The following is a 14,315-nucleotide window of genomic DNA, read 5'->3' on the forward strand; positions in this document are numbered from 1 at the left end:
GGGCCCACCACGTTGATTACGAACACTCTTTTTGGTATGGTTTTGAAATTAGATATTATGTACTTCTTTTGGCGTGGTGAAGAAACACATTCCGTTTCATCCCAATCCAGGCTTCTTGCGACAATACTGAACGCGTTTGTATGTATAACCATTTGTCTATGCGGAAATAATTCGTGGTAGACCTTGCCAAGGCACAGAAACGACTGAACGTCGTGAGTACGAAAGATATACTAATAAGTCATATGGCTTCCATATCCATATACTGGTTAGTGACTTTTAAAGTTCAATAGGCAAATAAAGAAAAACCCAAACAAAAATTTCGGTACAAAGTTTCCGTACCCTATCGACCAAGGCGAGATCAGAGCTGTAATTATAGTAAGGGAGTAGTATTTTTCCGGACATTTCCGAGCTTTTAAACTTTTTGAGACCTATTGTGATCTTTCATGCACCTTTCGCATATTTCTCGTGAACTTTTTCGGTTCTCTCCGTGTTTTTATTTTAGATTTCGGGACCTACTGGGATTTTTTGGGTACTTTCCGCGGTTTCCTCGGTATTTTTCTTCTCGATAAGTTTTTGGGGTATTTACAGATTTACACGGAATTTTTTCCTAATTCTACGTGTTTATTTTTTTGGACTTAAAAGAAACTTTTGAGAATTTTAGCGACTTGTTGTGATCTTTTCGGTGATGTTGCCCAGATTTTTTGGTACCTTGCGGAATTTTTATGTATGTTTCCGAATTTTTAAACTTTTTGGGACCTATTTGTATATTTCGTGCACTTTTCGGAAATCTCATGTGAACTTTTGCGGTATTCTTTGTTTTGTTTTTTTTTTTTTGACTTTTCGAATCTTTTGGGAAATTTTCCCAAAATTTCTTTGTTTTATTTTGGCTGTTTGGGACCGCTTTAACTTTATGTTATTAATTTTTTTCATCTTGATCACGCAGCTTTAGTTGCGAAGGCCATCGGAGATGTATTTACTTGGTCTTTTTTTTGGGGACCCTTTGGAAATTGTTTTCGGGTCTGTGTGGGTTTTTGTGTTTTATTTTGATATGTTTGGACTTTTTGGGACCTTTTGGTATCTTTCGGCGACTTTTCAAATTTTTTTCGGCATTTTAAAGCGAGCAGTCGGGACTTTTTTCTCGTGTTAGGTATTCTTCAAGTCTTTGTTTTTCCTTTTTTACGTCTTGTTTGTTATCTTTGTGTTTTTTTTTGGAGATTTATTTTGGGACTGCTTGAAATTCTGTCTTTTTTATGTTTCAGAATGTATAAATGGGGTTTCTGGGCTTTTCGAACGTTTTTCCGGTTTTTCGTGATTTTTTTAGCTCTTTTATTATCTGGTTTTCCGGGAGCCTTTATATGTTTTTTGTTTTTTAATTTTTTGAACTTATCGAAATTTATTTGGGACTTTAATATATGTAATAGGAATGTTTTCGAGACTTCTCGGATCGTTTTTCGGTATTACTTGGATTTTGTTGGTATTTTTCAGGTTTTTGCTTTTGGAGACCTTTTGGCACTTTTTGCAACATTTCGCGAATTTTCTTTTAGGTCCAAAAGAGCAAAGCAAAGTTAAGCTTTGCTTTTTGTGAATGTTTAAGGAATAAAAAGCCAAAAATAAATAATTCTTTGCTTTTACTTCTCGACAAATATCGGAAACTTTGCCTTAAAAAAATTAAAATGGAAAATAATGATCTCCTTTTCTCGTTCAAAAAAAAAAAAAACAAAATTCAAAAGTTTTCTAAAAGTTTTGGCTTTTTATTGTGATATGCATGCTCCGTACAGTATGCATTAGGGTGGTTCTTAAAAATATCAATAACATACGTAGTAATATCCAGAAAAATTAAAAAAAGTTTAGGGGTCGCTACCAGGGTTTGAGAAAAGGATTTTCTTAAGCCCCCGAAAATTCGATAAAATTTTGACTTTGACAGCTATAACTCAGAATAACTTTCAATAATATGTCACATTTATCAGATTTGAAGTATGTAAATATTTTGACGAATTTTTCTATTTAAAAAAATTTTAAGTTATCAACTCCTGGCAGTGACTCCTAATTATTATTATTTTTTTTTAATTTTCAAACTTCCCTTTTTTACGCAGAACAAATAATTTAGATGTTGATATTTTGAGGACCACCCTAGTATATAAGTATAGAAATTTAATTCAATGAAACAGGTCTGCATAGACCCTGTACGTATGCAGATTAAAAAATCCGCTCTAGCAACAGTAAAAACGTTTTTCTTTTACTCGAAGTTTGCCTCGCACTACACCCTTCTCAAACTTTTTTTTTTATTTGGTTCGACTTTCAGGAAAATCGCTTTTCCTTGCTGCATACTGTAATTGCTATTCCCGTTTTAGTATCTTATTTACTTTTACACGCACTTACGCACAAACAAACAAACAAATACATAACTCACATCGGCGTATGTGTGCAAGTCTTGTATGTATGTACTTTGGAGGCCTGCTTATTTGTTGAATTGGTATTGAGCTGATAAGCTCCAACTTGCTTGTCGACAGGGAATTTCTGTAGCGGCCGCTGCACTCAGCAGAGGATTTGAGAGTTTCAAGTGCACTGCAATGTCACTTGCCACTCGCCATTCGCCATTCGTTCGCTTTTCTGGCTGCCACTTGAAGGAAAATGTGCAAAGAAAATTTTCCTTTAGTCAGTCAGCCAACCCAGGCAGCCGCAGGCTATTCGCTGATAAACGCCAATGCCCTCCAACGACCCTTAGTGAAGCGTTCAATGAACTCGTCATCAACCCAAGTGAGTGAATGCCAAGGAATTGCCTAGCTCGCTCGTATCTCGTATCTGTGCCTCTTGCTGGTATGCCATGTGGCAGCGGCTAAGGCAAGGTATGTAGAGTTTTCCGATCGTACAATGCAGTGAAATTTTGAATACAAATTTCTTCTTTCTTTTGGTGATAAAGTTTGAAGCATAGTCTAGTTAATGCAGAATTTGCTCTTTTCCTATATTTTGCTTGCAACCTTCGCTTACCCAAAAATATGTATGTATATCGCTGAATTTGCCATCTGTTGGTTGGCCTCTATGCATTACTATGAATTTCAAAACTTCCGAATAATGCAACTCAAGCGTTTAAGAAATTTAATTGGTTGACCGTGAAGAAAAGTGCATATCGCTGGCTTAAAGTGAAAAGCTGCTAAGTCCACTTTTTATGAGAAAATTCACTTTTTGATGTTGGAGGCAAGAAAAACTAAACACGCAGCGTTTACAAAAGGCTTAAATTAGCTGCCCGAAATGCAAATTTAGCCAAGTCCAAGAAAGGCACAAAAAGTTCGATAAGCCAAAACGAATACGAAAACCTTTCATTCACGTTGAATTCTACTGGTTAAGAAGGAGATTTTCATTTGCTTTGAATACGCTTACATATGTAAGTGTTTTGCTAAAAATGGTGCAAATTACTTGCAGAAAATGATTTTGAGAAGTTTTTTCCTCTACTGTAACTGCACGGTCTATACCTGTTATGGGCGCTCGCGATGTTGAGCCAGGTTCAATTGACCCCGACGTGGGTGGATGTCGAATACATTTAGGCCTATCAGATACTCTCCATTTTTCTACAGACATGCTGTCGTTCTCTGACAACAGCGTCAGATCCAGCACCTCTTCCCATCCAGGATATCGGTTTGAACTCGCGAATATGAATGTGGGTGTATTACCTCTATTCCAGATGCTTAAGTTAGTATTTAATAAGAAGTGTAGTAAAGACTCACCTCGTTTGTGCTCCGTAGAACTACCCCATACTGGATGTATTGCATTCGCATCGCAGCCGACGACTATACATAATTTGTCGTGGGCCATGTATGATGAGGCCAGTAGTATACTTGGTAAAAGAATCGATTAACCTATATTTTTAATTTATTTTATTTTTTTCAAAATGGTCATGAAATTTCTTTCAAATTTGCCCAACATATGTCATACAAATTTTTTGGCTCTACTCCGGAAAAAATATACTCCAACTAGTCTTTTTAGTAATAATTCGGTCATTTTGATATAAAGAAGGTCCTGCATATTAACCAATATCCCTTTATTTATTTTTTTTCAAAATCGTCATGAAAATTTCTTTAAATTCGCCCAACATATGCCATACAAATTTTTTGGTTTTGCTCCGGAAATAATTGTCTCCAACTAGTCATTTTAGGTATAGTTGGGAATTAGCTCCCTTTGACACTAGTTGCAACTAATTATTCATAACCATATTAAAGCTTATATTCTTCATAATTATCAGGCCAAAATTGAATTTTGACGTCCTAGATTGGCAAAATCTCGCACCATTGCACAGTGCAAAAATTCGGCAATTATTTTATTTTTTTTTGTCGATTCAGCACTATAGGACGTGAATGATTTACATATTGCTGAATTATTGGTAGAAAAAAATAACTTTCCAACGATGCAGCGAAAATGGAAGTTAAAAATAAATCAAAATTATTTTTTATGATTTGCTTGGGGAAAGATATAGTTTTTTTGTTTGGAGCATAAAATATTATAACGGTTATATTTATTTACATACTTACACATATAAACACATACACATATGTTTAAATGGAAATTTAAATTAATTAACTTTTTATCTGTTTGTGCATTCCGCCCTCAATTTGTGTGTATTTATAGATCAACATACGATTTTTTTATTAACAACAAAAAATACTAAATAGTCGGTAGTTATGTAGTACTAGTGTCTCACAGACATGTAGAATTTCTTAGATATTTGCTTAATTTGAAAGCCTTACGTGATCTAGCGCAACTTGCTCAATAAGTCCTGTTAGATGGTGTACCTACTAGTATGTATGTATGTGTGTATATTAGGCTGTGCCATCTTACAAGCAACAAAATTCGCCGTATACCCCTGAGTCTAAAGTATATTTGCAAAGCAATTTTGGAACTTTTTTTGCCTTTTAACATTTTTCTATGTCACCTACAGTCGGCAAAAATATTTCCTTTTTAAAATGGTTCTACTAGAATAATCGAAATACTTCCTTAGCAAAAGTTTTATGATTTTTGGCGAACTTTAATTTACTGACATTAGGCTGGCACATTAGGGTGACAGGAGCTGAGATCTAATGGGTAGGTACTAGAACCGGGTACGTGAGGTCAATGAGAAAATAAGACGAAAAAATGTAAAAAGGCAACCCTTATGCAAAAATTCGACACGATCTAATGTACATAATACATACTTGTATGTATGTATCCGCATTTGGGTCCATATATGTATGTTTGTATGTATGTATACTCCTGTTCTAGATTAACTGGATAGTGGAATAATGGCACGTGCTGTTTGCAAGAAAAAGTTAATAAAAATTTCACATTTTTACAACCTAAGTACTGTGCCAATTTTGAAAATTGCAACACTAACGAATTTAAATGGGTATATGTACATATGTATGTATATGTACATATGTATGTATATTATATCCATGAATACACACAAACAATCTCTGTCTGTAGGTATGTATAACTACTGACGAAAATCGTGCCTTCACTTGAATAATGTCCAAGGAAATAACCAAGTAAAAAAAAATATGCAAAGCAATTCAAGAAAACGGAGCTTCGCACGTATAAATATGTACAACTGCATGTAGGAAGGTTTTATGTTTAAGTTCGGTATTCAGTTAAAAGGTTAAAATATCAAGAATCAGGTCAACGAGTGTGACATTTTGGGCGGTTTTGTAACCAACCAACCGACAGCAGAGAAAAAGTAGAAGCAACAGCCAAGCGACAATTGGCTAGAACGACAAAAAATTAAATATAAAGAACTTCGTACATATGTAAATACTTACAAATGTACATACATACATACATATATAGACTATCTAGACATGTTTGGCCAAAACATAAGCAAAGTTGCAGTTTTCCCTCTCCCCAAGTACTTGAAGCAAAATTCTGCAAGATACAAGCTTCTACAAACTTAATTTTACATATCGATATATGCACAGATATTTATGTATGTATATTAGGGTAATCCTTAAAAATATCAACATCATAAGGCACATCTTTATTTGGTTATACTTACAAAATAAACACATCCGTGAAAATTTCAAAATTAAAAAAAAAAAAAACAAAATTAGGTGTCGATAAAAGTGTTTGAAAAAATTTCCTTTTTTTAATCGCGAAAGTTCGACAAAATTCTGACTTTGACCAGCTATAACTCAGCGAGTTTATGAATTTATATGAAAAGGTTTCAGTAATTTCACAAATTTATCAGATTTCCGGTCAAAATTTTCTCTCGCTTTTTTGCGATTTAAAAAAAAAGATATTTTTTTTGAAATTTTCGTGAATACACTCAAAACAAACTTCTCTTAATTGAAGAAAAACAGCAATCAAAATGAAGAAAAATGGGAACGAAATAGCACTAAAGAACTTTTATCCTCTTTTCATGCCCAACATTTCTTCAAAATGATAGATTACATCCACGGTTCAAAATTTTCGTATACGTTTTTACACATTCCAAAGAAAAATTACTCATTCTGGATAATTTTTTACTCATTCGGAAGAATTTTCGACCTTAAAGTAAGGAAAGTTTTTCTTTTATCCAGAGATGGATTTTTGGTTCAGTGTGTCTTTATTTTTACGTCGAACAAATTAAAGGAGCGCCTCGTACAAAATTTAGATGTTGTAATTTTAAGGACCGCCCTAAAGTATGTATGTATATATGCAACATGTATACATATTTATATGTAAATATATTTATTTCGCTGCGAATACAAAACGCTCACGCGTGCACTTCTTCAAGCACGTACCTCGCATTCTGTGTAGAAAAACAAAGAGTTCAAGAAAAATTGCTAAGAAAGCTCAATGCTGAAATTTTACGCCGCCTCGAGGTTAACTTATTTGGATTACCAAGTATTTTTCTTACCTGATGAAGAAAAAATGCTACCAATTACCTACACACATTCATGAAGAGTTCTTCAGCGTTGGTAACCGGCGTTTTTTTTACTTCAAAACAAGGTTTTTCTTCTAAATTTAATGCATTAACAAGAGTGGTTTTTTGTGACCTCATCACACATTTTTAACAGTGCATAGAATTCTCTTCTATTTGGTGACTAATTCAAGGCCTTCATCATCAATCAGCTGGAAAGAGTGTAAAGTGCAGTCTTAATTGGAATCATTGGGGTACTTCGGACCACTCTTACTCTGGCGCTTAATGCTAGGCTAAACATTGCGCCCATACATATAGCAAGCAGAGCTGCACTGCGCGGTAAGGCCGAGTGGGCGAGCTTTAAGTTCGCCACGAGCTATGGGCATTCTAAAATACTTCCAGTTACTATCGACACGGACGGACCCCTGCACGGTGATTTTCGGTCGAATGGATCTTTAACTACCCAGATTCCAGCAAAACAGTACTGTTAACTTATTTACGCATAGACTGAAGCTGAATGGGAAGAATGGTAGATGCAGATGTCTTCTGCGTAGAACTCTTCAATAACCTAAAATTTAGGCTACCCGATCAATGTACCATTTTCCCCAATAAAGTAGGCTTCGCAGTAGTTGCTCTTTAGTGTAACACCTTTTAAGGACGTGATAGCCAAGCAGCTATCAATGCTCTAGGCTTCTTGAAGGCTCGCTCGAGAACTGCGAAAGATTTTTTTACTCCCATATCGGCCGCAGTGGATTACTACGCTATAACTTAAGCTTATTTTGATTCCGGGTCACATTGGAATCGCTGGAAACTGAATAGCCGATGAGCTAGCAAGACAACGAACCCTTGAGGAAGTGCTCCCAGATAGAGAAATTCCGGGTAATCCCCTGAGTTTGTGTGTGGTCTACAGTGGAGCGTTTACTCAGCTCGGCGAGGGCTGAGCGAAGACCTTGGAACTCAAGGTGGATAAATCCTTCTGGCCACGTGTAGGCCGTAGACGGTGCAGGGGGCTCTTGAGGCGAATAAGTTATAACTCTCGCTATTGGTGGGAGTTCGAACTGTCATCGAATATCATCGATGACCCTTACTGCACCAGCTGCATGGGGGTTGACGAGATGCCAAGTCTGGGTCACTTGCTGCACATGTAGGTCGCCATAAGTAAGGATTTGTCTTATGATAGCGATTGCCATCCACATGCGGCCCAAGTTCTGTCTCCGTTACGTTTTTCGAATGTTGTAGGAGGAAGTAGTTTAAAGTCGAGTTGTTCTGTAAAAGCATAGGCAAACGGCAGCGTTGATCCGGATTAACTCTTTAATTCAGAATTATCTCGCGAATAACAGCAGCTGATGGGTGATTTTCGATGACAACATTGACCAAAACGGCCAGCTGTTGTGTATCGTACAAGAAAGCAAACAAAGCTACAATTCCGTGGAACACAGGTTCGATCCTCGGTTCAAGTAAATGCCAAATTTCTATTTTTAACTTTATTTGAGTTATACATTTCATTTTACTTTATTTTACTTCATGTTATTTATATTAATATTAGTTAGTTAAAATTGTTTGAGTTAAATTTTATTGAAAAGTCCAGAGCAACTGAAAAAAATAATAAAATTAATAATTGAATTATTAAAGACAGCAAATAAAAATGCGACTGGCCGTGGGAGGACTCCGCTGGCAATCCTCTGTCAAATCTTCCATTCGTCTAATCTTGTGTGTGGGATTTCGTAAAAATGCTCAGAACCGCAAAATTTAAATTTGAATTTCGAATAATCCAGCCAAACCTTTCCTAATTAAAATCGCACTCGTCATAAGCATTATTGTGTTTAGCTTTCGCTTTTTATTCTTTCTCTCATTTTTATTACCAGATTTGTGTACAAATTTTTCATTATAAAACAGATTCCCATGAAATATTTATTGTAAAATATTTTACCTTTTCTGTTTAGAGTATCAAAATCAGTCCTGTGAGTAATGCTGATTCAGCAGGGTTTTTCCCAAAAGCAAAAGTGGAAAGGTAAGTTGTATACACACCTACATACATACTTATACATACTTACTTAATAAATTAATTGTGCATATATACATACATACGTACATATGTATGTAGGTATCTACACGTATTTGTGTTTAAATGTTTATATTTATTAACTCAATTCGTGGCAACGCAGGCAATGTTCTCAAGCCAAATCAAAAACTTGTCTACCCAATTAATTTGTTATCTTTTTCAACATTTGGAGCTTTTAGTAGGTACCCATTGAGTTAAATTATATTATTGGGTGAGTCATTGAAAGCAAACAGAGTCCTCACACAAGTCCCTGTCGGGAAGCGCACTAGTCTCGCACTGGTTCTGTACTATAGCATTTAGAACCATGACTAGTGCGCGTTAATTCTCTTTTGCATGCTAGCAACTGGCGAATTTAACATTGAGATGTCCTACGAAGTGTCAATTGTCCTCGGTTGCATCCCTTTTTCGATAGTTCCGAACTAGTCCTACAATCAATTTGTTGTTTATGTTTATTTTGACATACGAAAAAATTGTTGTTTACCTGTATCTTAAATAGTTATTAATTCTACAATTTTTGATGAAGGATAATAATTAAATAGGTTTAAAATAGAGTTTTTTTTAATTCTACTAATACCGTCGAAAGCTCAAATTAGAAAAGTGTATAGGAGACTCTAATGGCTAATGTCTTATTTCAGTTGATCAACTGATCGTGAAGACTTTTGTAAAAATTTGATTCTTCTGGACCCGAAATTGCATTGTTTGACAACTGGTATCACTGACCCAGGCGTATGTGGCTGAAAAATTTCGGTATAAGGAGAGACCTAAATTTTATTATCTCTAAAATTAAACACCAGGATATAAGATATCGAAACCTAGGGCAATCAGTCGAGCTCAATAGATGGCGAAAATTATTTATTCTCTAAAAAATTTTTTCTTTAGAAAACAATTTGCCATTTCGTGTCTTTGTTAAAATTTTGAACCCATTTAAAAAGTTTATCTACTCACTTTATCAGCGCATCTTTTTATCAATATCGGTAGATTTAATATTTTCGTATGCAGTGTCTATTTAAAAAACTGTTTTTTTTTGCAAGTGGCATCAAAAGCACCGGTTTAAACAAATTGACGAAGATGTTGCGGAGGCAGTGCAAGGCAAATTTCATAGACATTTATGGTATCTTAACGAAGCTTTATGGACCACATGTTATATGCTGGGTGTCTATAACGTCGATAACGAGGTATAACTGGGAGTTCAAATTAACCAGACGTGGTGAAAACGGCCCTAAAAGGAAAATGGTGTTCGGATTGAAGAAGGACGGTCACCCTAATCATCCAAATCGTGCTAATTCCATTGTAAGGCAAAATTCGTTGAAAACTTTCAACAAAGTACTGGCCATTCAACCCAGTAAAGATTATTTGGCCTAAATTTACCATAGAAAAATTAGTTCCGTTTTTTTCGTTTTACTGAAAATGGGTTTTTGTAGATTTTTCTTAAGTTTTGACATTCATTTGCCTTGTATACCCCTAAATTGCAAGGTTTATTAAAAGGAAACATTTTTGAGACAACTGCATGAAATTCTCCTTGAAATGATGTTTCTTATAAAATTTATTTTAAACCACTGCATTAAAAATTTTGGGTTTCGTTGCAAAAAACTGCAATAAGTTTTATGTTTAGGTTTAGAGTTTATCGAAATTTTTTTTTATTTTATATGCACCAAATCGCCTTGTGGCCTTTCGGTCTAAGACAATTATTTTGAAATATATAACCCAATAATTAAAACCTTAGTCAGTTTTTTTGGTATCAGGTCCTCGGACGTTGAGATTTTTCCACTAGAGATGTCATTTTCTTTCTGCAATTCTCATATATCTCGGAGGTCCTCAAATGCGTACATATGGATGAAACCAGTAAACTCCATTATCACATCGTCGCCTGACAAAACAAAATCGATATTAGAATACTACAAGGAATACATATGTACTTACATACATACATACGCATAAAGTGATAAAATTATTTTTCTAGTCATATGTATCTGTGTTCATATATGGATTTGTATGTATGTATGTATGCACCTATGCATATATATGTATTTTTGGCTGAATGTATGGTACCATGCAATCACTACAAACCGCAGGACGTCGCGGACGCAGCAGGAGCACAAGCACCAACGCAGCACAGTTAGTTATTAGTTCATAGTTTTGCTTCATTTATCAGGCTAATATTTGATTACAATCTCGCAGCTCTACTTATTGTTTTTAGATAAATTTCCATGCGTTCAGTGTAAAAGCTAACGGATGGATGACAGTTATTTTCCACATCGAACCCATTGTGGTTAAACTGGGCACAATTTATTTTATTTTTAATTTATTTTTTCACGCGCATAAATAGTATTGTATTTTTCATGGTCTTATCAGCAAAAGGACGATAAGGAAAATTTCCATATTTCATTTTCCTTTATCGCTCTGAGGTTAGTATGTTTCTATTTTTAGGCGCATTGATAAAGGCATATGGGATATTTGTGTACAAGTATATACAAAATATTGATCCGCCGAAATGGACTGAAAGGAGAAGTGCTGATTATAAATAATATCTGTGGAAATAGAAAATAACAACTGCTAAAGTCGAAACGTTGGCTTTAGTATAAAACTAAGTTGCCTTTATTACCCTAACCAAAGGGATTTTTATACCCGAGCGCACTTGTGCACAAGGGTATATTAATTTTGTTCACATAACGGTTGTTTGTAACAGGCAAAACGAATCGAGATAGATATAGACAAATGTATACATAAGTGATCAGAATGAAAAGAGAAATCGATTAAGCGGTGATTGTCTGTCCGTCCGTCCGTCCGTCCGTCCGTCTGTGCACACGATAACTCGAGTAAAAATTGAGATATCTTAACGAAACTTGGTACGTGGACTTCTTTTGGGCATAGGACGGATGGTATTGAAAATGGGCGAAATCGGACAATAACCACGCCTACCTCCCATATAACGGTAATTTTCAGAAATACGAAAAGTGCGATATTTTAGTAACTACTTAAGATAATTCACTCAAAATTTATATTTACAATGAGTTTTAGACGAAAAATAAGAATATTAAAAAATTTTGGCAAATGGGCGTAGCCACGCCTACTTATGGTTACATGAGTATATCTTGGTAACCGCTGCACCAATTTCTTCCAAACTTGGCACAGTTGTTGGTCCTGCTACAACATACCAAATGGCCGAAAATTTTTAAAATCGGACAATAACACGGCCCACATCCCATATAACGGTAATTTAGAAAAATTCGAAATCCTCGATAAATCAGTAAATATTAAAGCTAATTTATTCAAAATTGATGGTTGCAACAATTTTTTACCAAGAAATACGCTTATGATAAAATTTTGGAAAATGGGCGTGGCACCGCCCACTTATGATCACATATATGTATCTATGTAACCGTTCTAGCAATTTGAACCAAACTCGGTGTGGTTATTGTGCTTGCCACATAGAAGCAAAACGTTGAAAATTATTGAAATCGCCCTAAAATTACGACCGTTTTTCATATAACAGTGAATTTCAGAAATGCTTGAAACTTCAATATTTCGAAATTTAAGGACGCTAATTTACTCAAAATGGATACACCCCGGTTTACCATGTAGCGGTAGCTTTCGGAAAGGTGAAAAACGTATATTTAATACTTGCGCCGGGTATTTAATGTTCGGCTCAGCCCGAACTTAGACTTTCTTACTTGTTTTTATATGACTTGATGAAAATATTGGGGATGCGGGGCTGGAATTCAAATTATTTAATAATCAATGCCATCCGCACCGTTCGATCGATTTTCAATGAAATGAGATGTCAAATTAAAAGGTTTAGGCTGTAGATGTGCAATAAGGTTTTCGTTTTTCCTTTCAAATCCTTTAAAAAATAAATCAATCGAAATGGTTTTGAAAAGATTTATTTCCTAACTTAAATATGTATAAGAGGGTTGCCACCTGTTTAAAAATCAAATTCAATTTGAATTTAGGGAATTGGGTAAGATAATTATGTTTCACCATATGGGTGCCAAACGAAAGGGGTTTCAGAAGGTAGTAGTAGAAAATGCTTTGAGGTGGGTTGCCACCTGCTTGAAATGTCGGATTTACCTAATTTAAATAAACACAAGTTATGTGAAATATCAAAATATGGATGTCAAACGAAAGAGTGTTACGAAATATTTAGTTTGAATACTAAGAACATTTTTGAGGCTTTGGAAGAGGGTTGTCAGCTGTTTAAAAAGTTAAATTCAAATTATTTGATAAGTTAAAAGGGGTTCGAAAATCTTTATTTGTGAACTATATTAGTAGAGTTGCCACATGTTTAAAAGATTAAACTGAACTTCAATTAAGACAATTGGATAATTAAAATACATATTTACATACAATGTACGTATCACAAACGGGTGTCAGTCGAAAGAGTTTAAGAACTTTTTAGTTTGAAAATATTTTGAAGAGGTTTGCCACCTGTTTAGAAAGTTTTATTAAATTTTAAGATATCAATCGAAAGAGATTTATGAAAGCTTTAGATTGAAATTATCTTTGATTAGGCTGACCACCTTTTCGAAAAGTCTATCGATCTAACTAGGTAGATATGTATTTTGTACAAGAAGGCATTTTTTTTGATAGTCATAGAATTTGCAACGTTCCTTCGAATTTCAAAAATGAGATGTGTGCAAAATTAAAGACCTTAGCCTGTAGATGTGCGATAACGTGTTATTTTGTTTTTTTTTGTAAATAAGAACTTTTTTTTTATCATTATAGCGTGATTTGAAATTCGATGAAATTAATAATCTACGCTATGCGAGACCTCACTTCACTCAGAAACGGTTACACGAATCTAGATTAAATATTGCATTCGGATCGCTTATAACTCTGACTAAAATTTGGAATATTTTTTAAGGTTTTTTGAAATTCAATTTTGGATTTTTTAACGCCATGCGGGTTCACTAGTAAGAATCTATAATTCAAAAGACTTTCTGGGATGCGCTAACTCCTTTTGGTGAGTTGAAATCATTGACTCAACTCTCGAAGATTTACCGAGATACCCACCCCTAAAAGAGATACTTTAAGTCGATATACTTAAAAAAAAAATGTATGTATTTTAATAATTCGGCGTTTTTTGTTGTCCACCATACTCTTACTTAAATTGTACTATGAAACTAGGACTAGATACCCTATTTTTAAAATTGAATTAGAAACACTGGTAGAAGTAGCTATGTATGTTCTTGAAACTTAAAAAATTTGGCGGTATTTGCATAAACATACACATCATATGTACATACATATATATGTATGTGAGTGATGTGTATACATACTGTATTTACATATGTATGTACTTACATACATTTGCTATATAAACAATTATTTACGTTTTCAAACAAAAAAAAATTTCATTCATAAAATTTACTACAAACCTAAAAAAATAAT

The sequence above is a fragment of the Rhagoletis pomonella genome, unplaced genomic scaffold (genome assembly GCF_013731165.1).
Source record: "Rhagoletis pomonella isolate Grant_MI unplaced genomic scaffold, Rhpom_1.0 Rhpom_scaffold_00001, whole genome shotgun sequence".
Taxonomy (NCBI): Eukaryota; Metazoa; Arthropoda; class Insecta; order Diptera; family Tephritidae; genus Rhagoletis; species Rhagoletis pomonella.